This window comes from Pinus tabuliformis, chromosome Q (assembly GCF_031772625.1).
Source record: "Pinus tabuliformis cultivar Carrire ecotype Pingquan chromosome Q, CPIR1, whole genome shotgun sequence".
Classification (NCBI taxonomy): domain Eukaryota; kingdom Viridiplantae; phylum Streptophyta; class Pinopsida; order Pinales; family Pinaceae; genus Pinus; species Pinus tabuliformis.
Genome location: NC_142296.1, coordinates 340,618,092 through 340,630,842, shown reverse-complemented (window position 1 = coordinate 340,630,842; position 12,751 = coordinate 340,618,092). Strand labels below are relative to the sequence as shown.

At 42.1% G+C, this 12,751-nt stretch overlaps 1 pseudogene; it reads left to right on the top strand.

The window, feature by feature from the left end:
* Positions 1 to 12,063: 12,063 nt before the first annotated feature.
* LOC149219588 (alpha-glucan phosphorylase, H isozyme pseudogene) lies at positions 12,064 to 12,450 on the top strand (annotated as a pseudogene).
* The last annotated feature ends 301 nt before the right edge of the window (positions 12,451 to 12,751 follow it).

Below are 12,751 nucleotides of genomic sequence, written 5' to 3'. Positions count from 1 at the left end.
ATTGCTGCCAGTGAGTACATAGAGCTGCTGGTGAATTACTGCAAGTTTGTTGCATGCATTTGACTGGGGAGATCTGAGATAAATTGGATCTGCGTGTAACTGCTGATCAACTCCAGTTGGTGGGATCAACGCCAAATTGAGGGATCTACGCAGGTTAGGAGGTGAGGACCATGCCGATCGGTATTGACTTAATGCATTGCGAATCACTGCAACAATTTTTTCTAAGAAATGCGCCATTGTTGTAAAACTGGATTTAACACAACGGCTACACTTTAGTATTATTGGAGTTGAATCCAGTTCTGTGGATTGGCATGGATCACTGTGAAATGTGCTCAGAGGAGCTCTAGCTTTCTGTATGGTTAGTTATTGTTTCTGTATTTTTCTCGGTGGTACTGGATTCGATCGCGTGCATTCCTCGCTGTAATTTGCTGCAAGTTATCAGTTCTCGGCGATTTTCGGTCTGATTTTCTTTTTTCTTTTGTCTCGGATTTGGTTAGCCTTGCCTTTGTGAGATCTTGCTGATATGTATCAAACAGGCCAGTTGGTACAAGGGATCCAGGCTCCGCAAAATCATTTACTATGGCCGTCACTTCCTCAGGCTTGATCGCTAAGCTACAGAGTTGAGGAAGCCTATAACGCTGAGTGGAGCAGAAATTTAACTGACGCGTTTGGAGTAAGCTGCTGTTGTGTGAGGTGAATCGCTGCCGGATTGTCGTGAAGGAGATCTCTGTGAATTTTGATTGAATCGCTGCTGGGAAGGCGTTTGATAGCCAAGTTTGGTTAGCCGAGTGGGATAGGCATTTGATTGAAGGCGCAGAGAAGACTGGAGAACGCTGCCGTAGAGGGTGAAGCTTTTGTTTGCTGCTCGTCTTGAATCTATTGGGATTCATATTGAATCGGTGTGCATGTTCGGTTGCAACCTGCCAAAGGTCTGGACTGCAGGAGGAGACAAGCGCATTTCAATCTGAAGCGAGTACAGTGGAAGCTTCTGTTGGAGAAGCTACTGCCTCATATAAATCTAGGGTAGCATGTCAGCCCCATGAATTTTACTGTGTGCGCTCGAGTTTGAGTTTTCATTTTCTGATTCCTCATTACGAAGATAACCCTGGTTTGTTGAAATTTTCTAAGTTGCCGGGTAACCTATTTTTTTTCAAGATGAATTATCAGATGGCAGATTATTTAAATGAAAGCAGCAAATTGGATGGTTCCAATTACATAAATTGGAAATTTAAGCTTCAGAATTTTCTTGAAGGTCAAAATACCTACAGCATTGTCATCGGTGATGAAGGTAAGCCAACTGTTGCAAATGGTGGAACGAATGCAACAACTCAAGAATGGGAGAAAAGGGAGCTGAAGGCAAAGGTCCTACTAAAATTGTCAGTTAAAGATTGCATCATCCCTCATATTCGGGATTGCAAGACAGCGAATGAGATTTGGACAACTCTCAAAGACATGTATGAAATCAAGAACACCAGCCGAACCTTGTTCCTCAGGAAGAAGATCCTCTCAATCAAGATGGAGGAGAATGAGTCTGTTTCGTCATTCTTATCTCGGATAAAGGAAGTTAAAGATAAACTATCTGATATCGGTCAAACCGTGGCAAATGATGATCTGGTGAAAATCACCATGAACGGTATGACAGATGACTATCAGATGTTTATAACTGGATTGAATGCATGGAAAAAGCCTCCAAGTTTTGAAGAGCTTACTGGAATTTTGCTACATGAAGAGGAAAGGAGGTCATCTCTCAAGCCTCAAGATCCAGATCTTACATTGATAACAAAGTTTAAGCCAAAAGGGAGAGTGATGGTTGATTAGAGGAGGGGCAACACATCAGAAATGACACCACAAGGTATGACCTCGTATAGAAATGACTCTGCTCCTGAATGTTTTTATTGTGGTAAGATAGGCCATATTGCTAAATTTTGTCGCAAGAAGAAGGCAAATCAAGAGAGGTACAATCAGAAAAGGCATGCAAATCATTTGGCAGATGCAGATGCAAATACAGACCCAGATCAGAATCTGGATGTTAGACTATTTATGGCCGAGGGTGACACTGCTATTGAGGAGGATGAATCAGATATTTGGATCATGGATTCTGGAGCCTCCTTGCATATGTCAGGTAAAAAGCAATGGTTCGGAAATTTTAAAGAATCCAACACTGGAGTAAAAGTCTATCTTGGAGATAATAGTGGGTACGAGATCAAGGGACATGGAGATGTCCTTGTTACTCTGCCTGATGGTAAGATCAGGAATATATTTGATGTGTGGTATGTTCCTGGCATTAATAAGAACCTGATTTTTGTGTCCAAGATTACAGATCAGGACCTCAAGGTAGAATTTTTTAAATCTTATTGCATTATTAAAGATTTGTTGGATCAGATGAAGCCCATTGCTACAGGTATTCGCATAGGAGGACTCTACAAGTTGGATGTGAAAAGTATGCCTCAGCAAGCCTTCATGACATCAAATAAGGCTGCAAATGAAGACGGACTCTACAAGTTGGCTCAAGAAATAAATACCCCAGAAGTTTCTTCTATATGTGAAGACGGAAATGAGTCTGCCTTTGTGGACATTAAGCCGGTCGATGATGTTGTTAAGGCCAAAACTGTGGACACCCCTATTGAGGTCGATGGTGGGACAGGCGATTGTTACAAAACAAAGGATGGCGTCGGACAGTTTGACAAACAGTTGTCTGCTCTGGAATCATATCTTGGGTTGTCCGAGTATTCTATTGCTAAAGAAAATCTGTGTATAGAAGATGCAGGTCGCTCTGCGGGCTCTTTTCCAGATGAGCAGTGTTTCCTGGAACAATGGATCTTGGGAGATCTGCCATTTTATGCCACCGCCTAGTGAGCTCCAGTATTGTAGCAATAATGCTACAACTCCTGGGGCTTCCTGTCTCTTAATTTTATCAACTCGGTAGTTCGTACAAACTTGGAAGCGACGGTGCTGTATGCACAAGTACTAGCTCTTGTCGCAGCTGTCACTTGGTCAGCTGGCACAAGTCCGCTAGGGCTCAAGCCAACTTCTATAGGCTCTCAGAAGAAGCTTGTTAAATGATGGACGAAAGCTAGCTCAAAGAAGACTAATCTACTTGGCAAAAATGAACTGAAAGCAAATCAAAACATGGAAACCCTAGGAAACCCTAATTTAACTAGTCTAACCTCTATGATGCAAAGAATGTGAAGGAAACTTCTACCATTGATGCCATTACCTCTAATAAGTGAAAGTGCATGAATCTAATCTACTTGCAGCATAAAAGACATGTTTTTGTAATTTTCCTTTAAGTGGATGGAGTGATTGTGATTTTGTGCTTATTAGGGTTTGGTTGTGCAGATGTGATGCGGAACGAAGGAAAGCTTGGGAAAGGTTGGGGAGGCTAGGAGAGGTTCCCAGAGATCCTTAGCATCAGTCCACAGAGGTTCCTCACGTTCAGAGGCTCAGCAACCGAGTGAGTGGCCTCCTACAGGATGTCTGCAGGGGATTCTACAGGAAACGCACAGGTTTCTAAAGGATGTTCTGAAAAGAGGATTTTGGAGAATGGATGGAGGGAAAAAGGTGGAGGAACGAGTATGGAGGTGAAATAGGGGTGTGAAGTGGTCTAGGAATTGGAGGTTGGAGTTGAGGAGAAGGTGTAGATGGTGAGATTTGTTCAAGGAGGGATGAAATGAGGTTGTACAAGAAGATGAGAATCATGGCAAAGTAAACGAATGAGGTAAATGTAAGGTAAGGGTTCTGAGTGAAGGATGAAACAGGTAGGTTGGATGGAGTATGTGCAGGTAAGGAAGGGTAATAGGTACTCTGCAAGTGGTTTTCCAAACTGAAAAAAAGACATGCAAGAAAACAAAGATCTAGTTATGCTACCCTAATATGATCTAGCTAACAGTAACAAGAATGGACAGCAGCTTTATTTGCAAGGAAACCATGTACAACACGTGAGCAAGAACAGTCCAAAAGATCTAAATGCATGACAAACTCCTACCAATCGATTCTAACCATAAAAAGCTACTTTAACCACCAAAAACAACCACACTAACAAAGCAAGATCTAAAGAGCAGATTTCATTTTAAGAACGCAGCAACACACATAAAGATAAACAAGGGAGGTACTGGGCGCTTGAGATGGGCCCAACCCCAAGAGCTACAGCCTCCCATGAAAGATTTAGAGCTGGTGCAAAGCTGGATCCATCTTTATTAATCAAGAAATGAAAAGTACATCAAAACTGTCCATAAGGAGAGCTTGAGAATGAGCTGAAAGCAAAGCTAATCCATGGCCTAATAATCGAACTACAAGCTAGCTAACTAATGGCTAAAACAAAATGACTAACTAGCTACAAAAATGACTACCAACTAGCTAACCAAAATGAGGCCCCGAGCCCTCTTATTTATACAATTTTGAGGGCCCAACAGTCCTCCTAAAAATTAGGGACTTGGCTGCCCAAGACTTGGAGTTAACAGCAGTCCAACTTGACTTGCTTGGCTGCCCTTGAGCTGATTGATTCGGTGGCCCTTGAACTCCGAGCTGATGGTGGAGAATTCGAGGTAAGGGCCCATAAATGAGGGGGGCACGAATTTGGCTGCCAAGTGCTCATTAAGACCTTCAAATTTGTCTCCAAGTTGACCAAAAAGGCTACACAAAGCACCCATTAGACTTGTTGGCATAATGACTAACCAAATTCACTCTATTAACATAAAAATAATCAAAAACATGCAATAAACAAATGAGAATGGTGGACTAAGCCAAATTAGGAGGTTGAATGAGCCCAAATAATTGTACATTTTTGGGGCTCATCATCTCCCCCCTACTGAAAGTGTTGCTCATCCTCTGAGCAACCAAATCTCTCCCCTTGTCTTTGATGGCCCTCGTGACTTCCTTGGCTAGCATCTCGACCAATTTCTCCTTTGGCTTCCCGCTTTTCAAACTTTCCTGTAGAAACTCTTCGCTGGCTTCCTATAGAAACAGTCTGCTAGCTTCCTGTAGAACGAATTTTCTCTGATTTTGCCTGCGATATTGTCTCAACTTGTTCTGTTTTAGTGGCTTGTTGAAGGCTTACATTCACAGGTACACTGATAGTTTCACCAGATGGATTGGACTCGGACACTGCATCATTCAAATTTGAAACTTCTTTTTCCTCTTCTCTGAAAATCTACTTGCTCTGCAATGCTGTTTGTTAATACATCCTTTGTCTCAGAAGCTTCAAAATTTTTAGTCTCCTTTAGATATGCAGAATCATTTGCCAAGACATCCTCCATTTCTGCTGCTTTTCTTAGTGCCCTCAGCCTTGGTATGAATGTGCAAGTATATTCTTGTAGAAGGCTGAACCATGATCAGATTATGTCCAAATCTTGAAATTTAAACGGCCCCTCTGAAAAATGGTAGATGCATGCAGAGCCTCAGTCAATCTTCACTGATAAGTACATTGTCCGCACAAACCAAAGGCATGCATAGAAATCTATTATACCGGTCAGAACAACAAATGAGTATGACATGATGGGCATGTAGCCAAAATATGAAATTCTAGAAACAAGTGTTGTCATCTCCAGCTTGGTGAATAAATAGAATGTGGCATAGAGAAACAAGTAGAATGCGGAGGAGCCTGCAGTCAAATAAGATCTCCACCACCGGTTGTAATCTTCACTGCACATTTCAACGTAGCACAAGATAACAGTGATTTCTGCACATGTAACCATGAGGATCACAAAGATAATGAACAGGAACCCAAATATACAGTAAGACTGATGCAGCCATATTGAAGTTAATCTGAAGAACAATCCAATGGATACAATTCCAAACCATAAAAGGACTGAGGCAAACATAGTCTCGAAAGGAACTATACCAACTGATTTTTTCCATAGCAGTGCATTGAGAATAAAGAAAATGAAAAAGGAAATGCATGGAAACAAGAATGTGGCCTTCAGCATATTCCTCCTTTCTCCTCGTTTGGAGCTTGAACTTTTCTAAAAATCCCGTGGCCAGCCAACAGAAGCATCAACCCACAGAAGCTCCTCATGTTTTCTTTCTGCAGGGCTGTTTTCTGCCTTTCCTGTAGACGACATCCTGTAGAAACGCCTGTAGAGCGTGATTCGGCCTTTGAGTGAGCCCGCTGCACTAGAGAAATTTGAAAATAGGTAGGAAACTCAGCGGAGGACGATAGATTAAGCCGATTGTGGAAGCAGAGGATGTATACTCCGAGTTAAACATGAGGCAAGTGCAAGTTGGCAACCATCTGTGAGTTTCAGCTGAGCGTTGATTAATGTTTGCGTGATTTGTGGTGAAGGAGTGCAGTGGCCAAGCGTGCGTGGCTTTCTAGAACTGCAGTAATGTCATGAACTGCTGTTGTTATTTATTTGTTCTCTGCTTGTATTCAATTCCATTAGTTGCACTTAGAGTTTAGAATATCCCCAACTGACTGTGTTTTGTTTTTGAACTTCACGTGAATGGCTGATCCATGCATGCGTGATTTTTGCCTTGCTGAGTGCAATTGAACGTGGCTCCCTTCTTGGCTGAACCCACTCATCTCATTCATTCATGCATTGCTTTAGATTAGATTCATGCAAACAGAGGAACAAGTTTAGTCACGTACCTGCAAGTTAAACGGCTGATTGTGAAGCGTGTTGCTGCATGCATGTGTTGATCTTCATTTGCTGCATGTATGGTGGCTTGACTGATGATTTATGGCTATTTTTTCTTGTGCAGGTGCCCTCTGGACGGATCTAAGCTGCACGCATTCGTTTCCACGTTCAACTTTGCCCGCTCAAGCTGCTGCTGCTGCATGGTCACAACCAGAACTTCTTTTTGCCATTTCTCCCAAACGGTAGATCGGTTTGATCTGAAACTTGGTGAGCATGTTCCTACCATCATTATGCATCTCCCATAGCCAATTTGTGATCAATGGATGCACGGATTTTGAGAAAAATGGAAAATGGCTCAAGATTTCAGAGCTCGATTTCTCGGAAACTGTGCATCGGAATCGGTTGAAACTGCTTGGGTAGGCTACTATCACCCATGTGCATCTCCCCATGAAACAGGTTTTAAAATGGATGCACGAATATGGAGAAAACGCAAAAATGGCTGATGGTGATGGAGGCTGATTTCTTGGAAACCGTGCACCGGAATTGCATGAAACTGCTCAGGAATGTTGTCATCAACCTTGTACAATTCCCCATAAAACGGTTTGTCAAATGGATGCATGGTTTTCAAGTTATGGCAAAAACAAATTCTGCTCTATGTGTTTTTGCTTCAAGGCACTTTGCATTTTGGTTGCATGGTATGACAAAATGAATTTTGGCTGTGATGCAGGTGTGGAGATGATGGAGGATGAGTTGGAAGACTGCATGAGGACTTCTGAACCCTTGAGGAAGCTAGCATGTTCACCAAACAACTTTTTGAAATGCATGCCTAGTTTCCCACAATTTCTACAGGAAGTTCCTGTAGAAGCACAATGAGAAGCACAAGGAGGTGAAAAAAATGATGGATGAAGGCAAGGGATGGACACACAAGTGCTTGTAGGCCTAGTCAATAGATTCCCACCATTAGATTCACTTTTGAAATTGGATTTGGCTCGTCCAAAGGTTCTACAGGATGTTTCCTGTAGAAATACAGAGCTTCTTGTAGAAGACACAGTTTTGAGGAAAGAAGCATAATGACATGAAAAAAATGATGGAAAAGGGGTGAGGAATGGAAACATGGATGTGGGTAGGCCTCATGGACATATTCCAAGCCTTCAGGTCCTCCTCGGAGATCAATTTGGCTTTTTTGTAAGCTTCCTGTAGAAGATACGAAACTTCCTGTAGAAGGCACAAAAACTCCTTTGTCCTTGATTTGAGTGCTCCTCCTGTCATGAAACGTCCTTCTTTAACCTGCAATGTCATTGCTGCAACATGAAATGGAGATTAGCTTTATTTTTTCTTTTTCTTTTTCTCTTTTTTTTGAAAAACAACTAGGGCGCCTCATGGAGGTTTTCACCCTAATTGCCTGCCTTGGGCGCCTCCAAGGGAGGTTTTCACCCAAAGATCTTATTCCCTTTTATTTTCTCTTTTTTCCAACCCATTGACCGCCTCATGGAGGTTTTCAATCAATGAGCCAATCTAAGGCGCCTCCGAGGAGGTTTTCACCTTAGATTTCTATTTTCCTTTTTTCCTTTTTTCTCTTTTTCTTTTTTCTCTTTTTTCTTTTTCTTTTTTTTTCTACCCTACCCTGCTTGAAAAACAAATTCATTCTCAAGTATAAGAATACTTCCAATGGAGCCATGTGCACATTGAGATTAGAGACAAAATGATGTGAAGGCTCGAGATGCATGCTTTCACAGGTATCCAGATCTCAGAGACCAAATGATCTACCTTTGAAGGGATCAAACATAGTTGACGAAGAGAGTACTGCTGCAACTTAGTGACTGTCTGGAACCATGTCTCAATATAGCTTTGATATCCTTGGTCCCTTTGCTGATTTGGATCATTCTTCATGTCACTTTCTATCATGACTTTCTCATCTTCCTCTTTTTGCTGATCTTTCTCTTGAATACATGGAAGATCTGATGGTAACCATGAAGGAACTCTCTCGATCTCTGATTTTGATCTCTTCTCTTCATCAAGTGCAGCCCATGGTTCTTTGATCTCCTCTTTTGAATCTTCTTTTGCTTTTGGTCCTTCAATGCTTTCAAGATGATCTTTTTTCTGCATTACTTTCCCTGAGATTTGGTGAACATCATTGAGCTCACGAGGAATCATTTGCACATGTTGTGCCTCAGATTTGCAATTGGGTTGAGCTGCTTCATTGCATGGTTTTGGAAATGGAGGTACGTGTAGCTGAGTGGAGGTGTGGAATTGAGATGGAGATGGATGGCATTGTGGTTGGGTAGGAATTTGGGGTTGCCTTGGTGGAGGAGGAGGCGATGGTTGTGGATGAGCAGGTGGTGGAGGAAAATGAGTGGGATGAGAGTTGTACTGGGGCCTCCACTCCTGATAAGGTGCATTCCACTGAGGCTGTGGCTGAGCATAAGAGTGAAACGAATGAGCAGTTGGTTGGGCATAATATGGATCTGTGAAGGAATAAGGACGGGGTGTGAACCAGGAAGGATGAGCAGGGGGACCCCAAGAAGGCATGAAGGTGGCTTGGTAAGGGTCATAATAGGTCTCGGGTGTCCCTTGTAGTTCCTGCTGGTAGGGTATGGGTCCATGTGGCCTCCTTTGGTTCATATAACAGAGTGATTCAGTGGCTCCCTTGGCTCTTTGATATGTAGCTTTGATTCTGGGCAAGGAAGGGCACTGATCTGTAGAATGGTATTCTTCACAGATGAAACACACTTCTAGAGGGTGCATTGGAAATTCGTTCCTAGGATGCTTTCTAGTGCACCTAGGACAAAAAATGGCCAAAGCCCTCTTGGCTTCTTCTTGCTTCTTTTGGATCCGCAAGGTATCCAGTTGCATGGCAAGAAACTGCCTCATATCACTCTTGAAACCCTCGATCTGATTTTCAAATTCATCTTTGGACAAGGGACTGCTCCAATCATTTCTTCTTGTAGCCATTTGCTTCAGAGGAGTGTTTCTTTCTTCTTCTCCCCTAGAGGTTCTTCAGATATGTCTTGATGTCCACCCAGGGGTTCTTTCATCACAGCCATCGAAGAAGAACGTTGGCTGTGTGAAGCAATGGGGGGGTTGTGCAATCATTTTTCTAACTTATCTCTACTCCTACAAAGCATGAAATGAAATCTTTTTGGTTGTTTTTTTCTTTGTTTTCTACTTCTACTTGCAAAACTGAAATAGATTGAACTGCAACTAACTATCTTACTGAAATGAAAATGCGGAATTGAAATGAAAGCAGGAAAGGACTAATCTATTTTGCTCAAATGAAATTGCAGGAATGGAAAGGCTAGTCTACGCTTGCAAAATTGAAATACTAATCTACACTTGCAAAATTGAAATTGCGGAATTGAAAGGCTAATCTAGGAAAGCAGGAAATGCTAATCTATGAAAGCAAGAAATGCTAATCTACTTTTGCATAAATGAAATTGCATAATGGAAATGAAATAAACTACTTAGCAGAAGGTTGTAGTAGAAAATAGAAGAAGAGCAACAATCACCAATACTCTGCCGCTTCCCCGGCAATGACGCCAAAAAAGATGGTGAGCTCCAGTATTGTAGCAATAATGTTACAACTCCTGGGGCTTCCTGTCTCTTAATTTTATCAACCCGGTAGTTCGTACAAACTTGGAAGCGACGGTGCTGTATGCACAAGTACTAGCTCTTGTCGCAGTTGTCACTTGGTCAGCTGGCACAAGTCTGCTAGGGCTCAAGCCAACTTCTATAGGCTCTCAGAAGAAGCTTGTTAAATGATGGACGAAAGCTAGCTCAAAGAAGACTAATCTACTTGGAAAAAATGAACTGAAAGCAAATCAAAACATGGAAACCCTAGGAAACCCTAATTTAACTAGTCTAACCTCTATGATGCAAAGAATGTGAAGGAAACTTCTACCATTGATGCGATTACCTCTAATAAGTGAAAGTGCATGAATCAAATCTACTTACATCATAAAAGACATGTTTTTGTAATTTTCCTTTAAGTGGATGGAGTGATTGTGATTTTGTGCTTATTAGGGTTTGGTTGTGCAGATGTGATGCGGAAGGAAGGAAAGCTTGGGAAAGGTTGGGGAGGCTAGGAGAGGTTCCCAGAGATCCTTAGCATCAGTCCACAGAGGTTCCTCACCTTCAGAGGCTCAGCAACCGAGTGAGTGGCCTCCTACAGGATGTCTGCAGGGGATTCTACAGGAAACTCAGAGATTTCTACAGGATGTTCTGAAAAGAGGATTTTGGAGAATGGATGGAGGGAAAAAGGTGGAGGAACGAGTATGGAGGTGAAATAGGGGTGTGAAGAGGTCTAGGACTTGGAGGTTGGAGTTGAGGAGAAGGTGTAGATGGTGAGATTTGTTCAAGGAGGGATGAAACGATGTTGTACAAGAAGATGAGAATCATGGCAAAGTAAACGAATGAGGTAAATGTAAGGTAAGGGTTCTGAGTGAAGGATGAAACAGGTAGGTTGGATGGAGTATGTGCAGGTAAGGAAGGGTAATAGGTACTCTACAAGTGGTTTTCCAAACTGAAAAAAAGACATGCAAGAAAACAAAGATCTAGTTATGCTACCCTAATATGATCTAGCTAACAGTAACAAGAATGGACAACAGCTTTATTTGCAAGGAAACCATGTACAACACGTGAGCAAGAACAGTCCAAAAGATCTAAATGCATGACAAACTCCTACCAATCGATTCTAACCATAAAAAGCTACTTTAACCACCAAAAACAACCACACTAACAAAGCAAGATCTAAAGAGCAGATTTCATTTTAAGAACGCAGCAACACACATAAAGATAAACAAGGGAGGTACTGGGCGCTTGAGATGGGCCCAACCCCAAGATCTATAGCCTCCCATGAAAGATTTAGAGCTGGTGCAAAGCTGGATCCATCTTTATTAATCAAGAAATGAAAAGTACATAAAAACTGTCCATAAGGAGAGCTTGAGAATGAGCTGAAAGCAAAGCTAATCCATGGCCTAAAAATCGAACTACAAGCTAGCTAACTAATGGCTAAAACAAAATGACTAACTAGCTACAAAAATGACTACCAACTAGCTAACCAAAATGAGGCCCCAAGCCCTCTTATTTATACAATTTTGAGGGCCCAACAGTCCTCCTAAAAGTTAGGGACTTGGCTGCCCAAGACTTGGAGTTAACAACAGTCCAACTTGACTTGCTTGGCTACCCTTGAGCTGATTGATTCGGTGGCCCTTGAACTCCGAGCTGATGGTGGAGAATTCGAGGTAAGGGCCCATAAATGAGGGGGACACGAATTTGGCTACCAAGTGCTCATTAAGACCTTCAAATTTGTCTCCAAGTTGACCAAGAAGGCTACACAAAGCACCCATTAGACTTGTTGGCATAATGACTAACCAAATTCACTCTATTAACATAAAAATAATAAAAAACATGCAATAAACAAATGAGAATGGTGGACTAAGCCAAATTAGGAGGTTGAATGAGCCCAAATAATTGTACATTTTTGGGGCTCATGACCGCCGAGAGTGTCCAGTACTTCCTAATTCAACGGTGGAATGAAACCTATGCACATTTTCACAGGGAGGACCCCAAGCAAACATATTATCTTTCAATGGAATATCTTCAAGGACGTGCATTGACAAATGCAATTGGAAACCTTGGCATCACGGATTCATATGCTGCTGCTCTCAACAAGTTGGGTCACGATCTTGAGAATATAGTAGAGCAGGAGCCAGATGCAGCATTAGGTAATGGAGGTTTGGGTAGGCTTGCTTCTTGCTTTCTCGATTCTATGGCAACTTTGAACCTTCCAGCATGGGGTTATGGCTTGCGCTATAGATATGGTTTATTTAAGCAACGTATCACAAAGGAGGGCCAACAAGAATCAACAGATGACTAGCTTGAGAAATTCAGTCCATGGGAGATTGTTAGACATGATGTCATATATCCTGTCATATTCTATGGAAGGGTGGAGATTTCTGCAAGTGGCCAGCGCAAATGGGTTGACGGAGAGCAAATTTAAGCACTAGCATATGATGTTCCCATACCTGGCTATGGGACAAAGAATACCATCAGTCTTCGTCTTTGGGAAGCAAAGGCTTCTGCTCAAGATTTCAACCTTTATGCCTTTAATGAAGGACAATATGAGAATGCCGCACATCTTCACTCGAAGGCTCAACAGATTTGTGTTGTTTTGTACC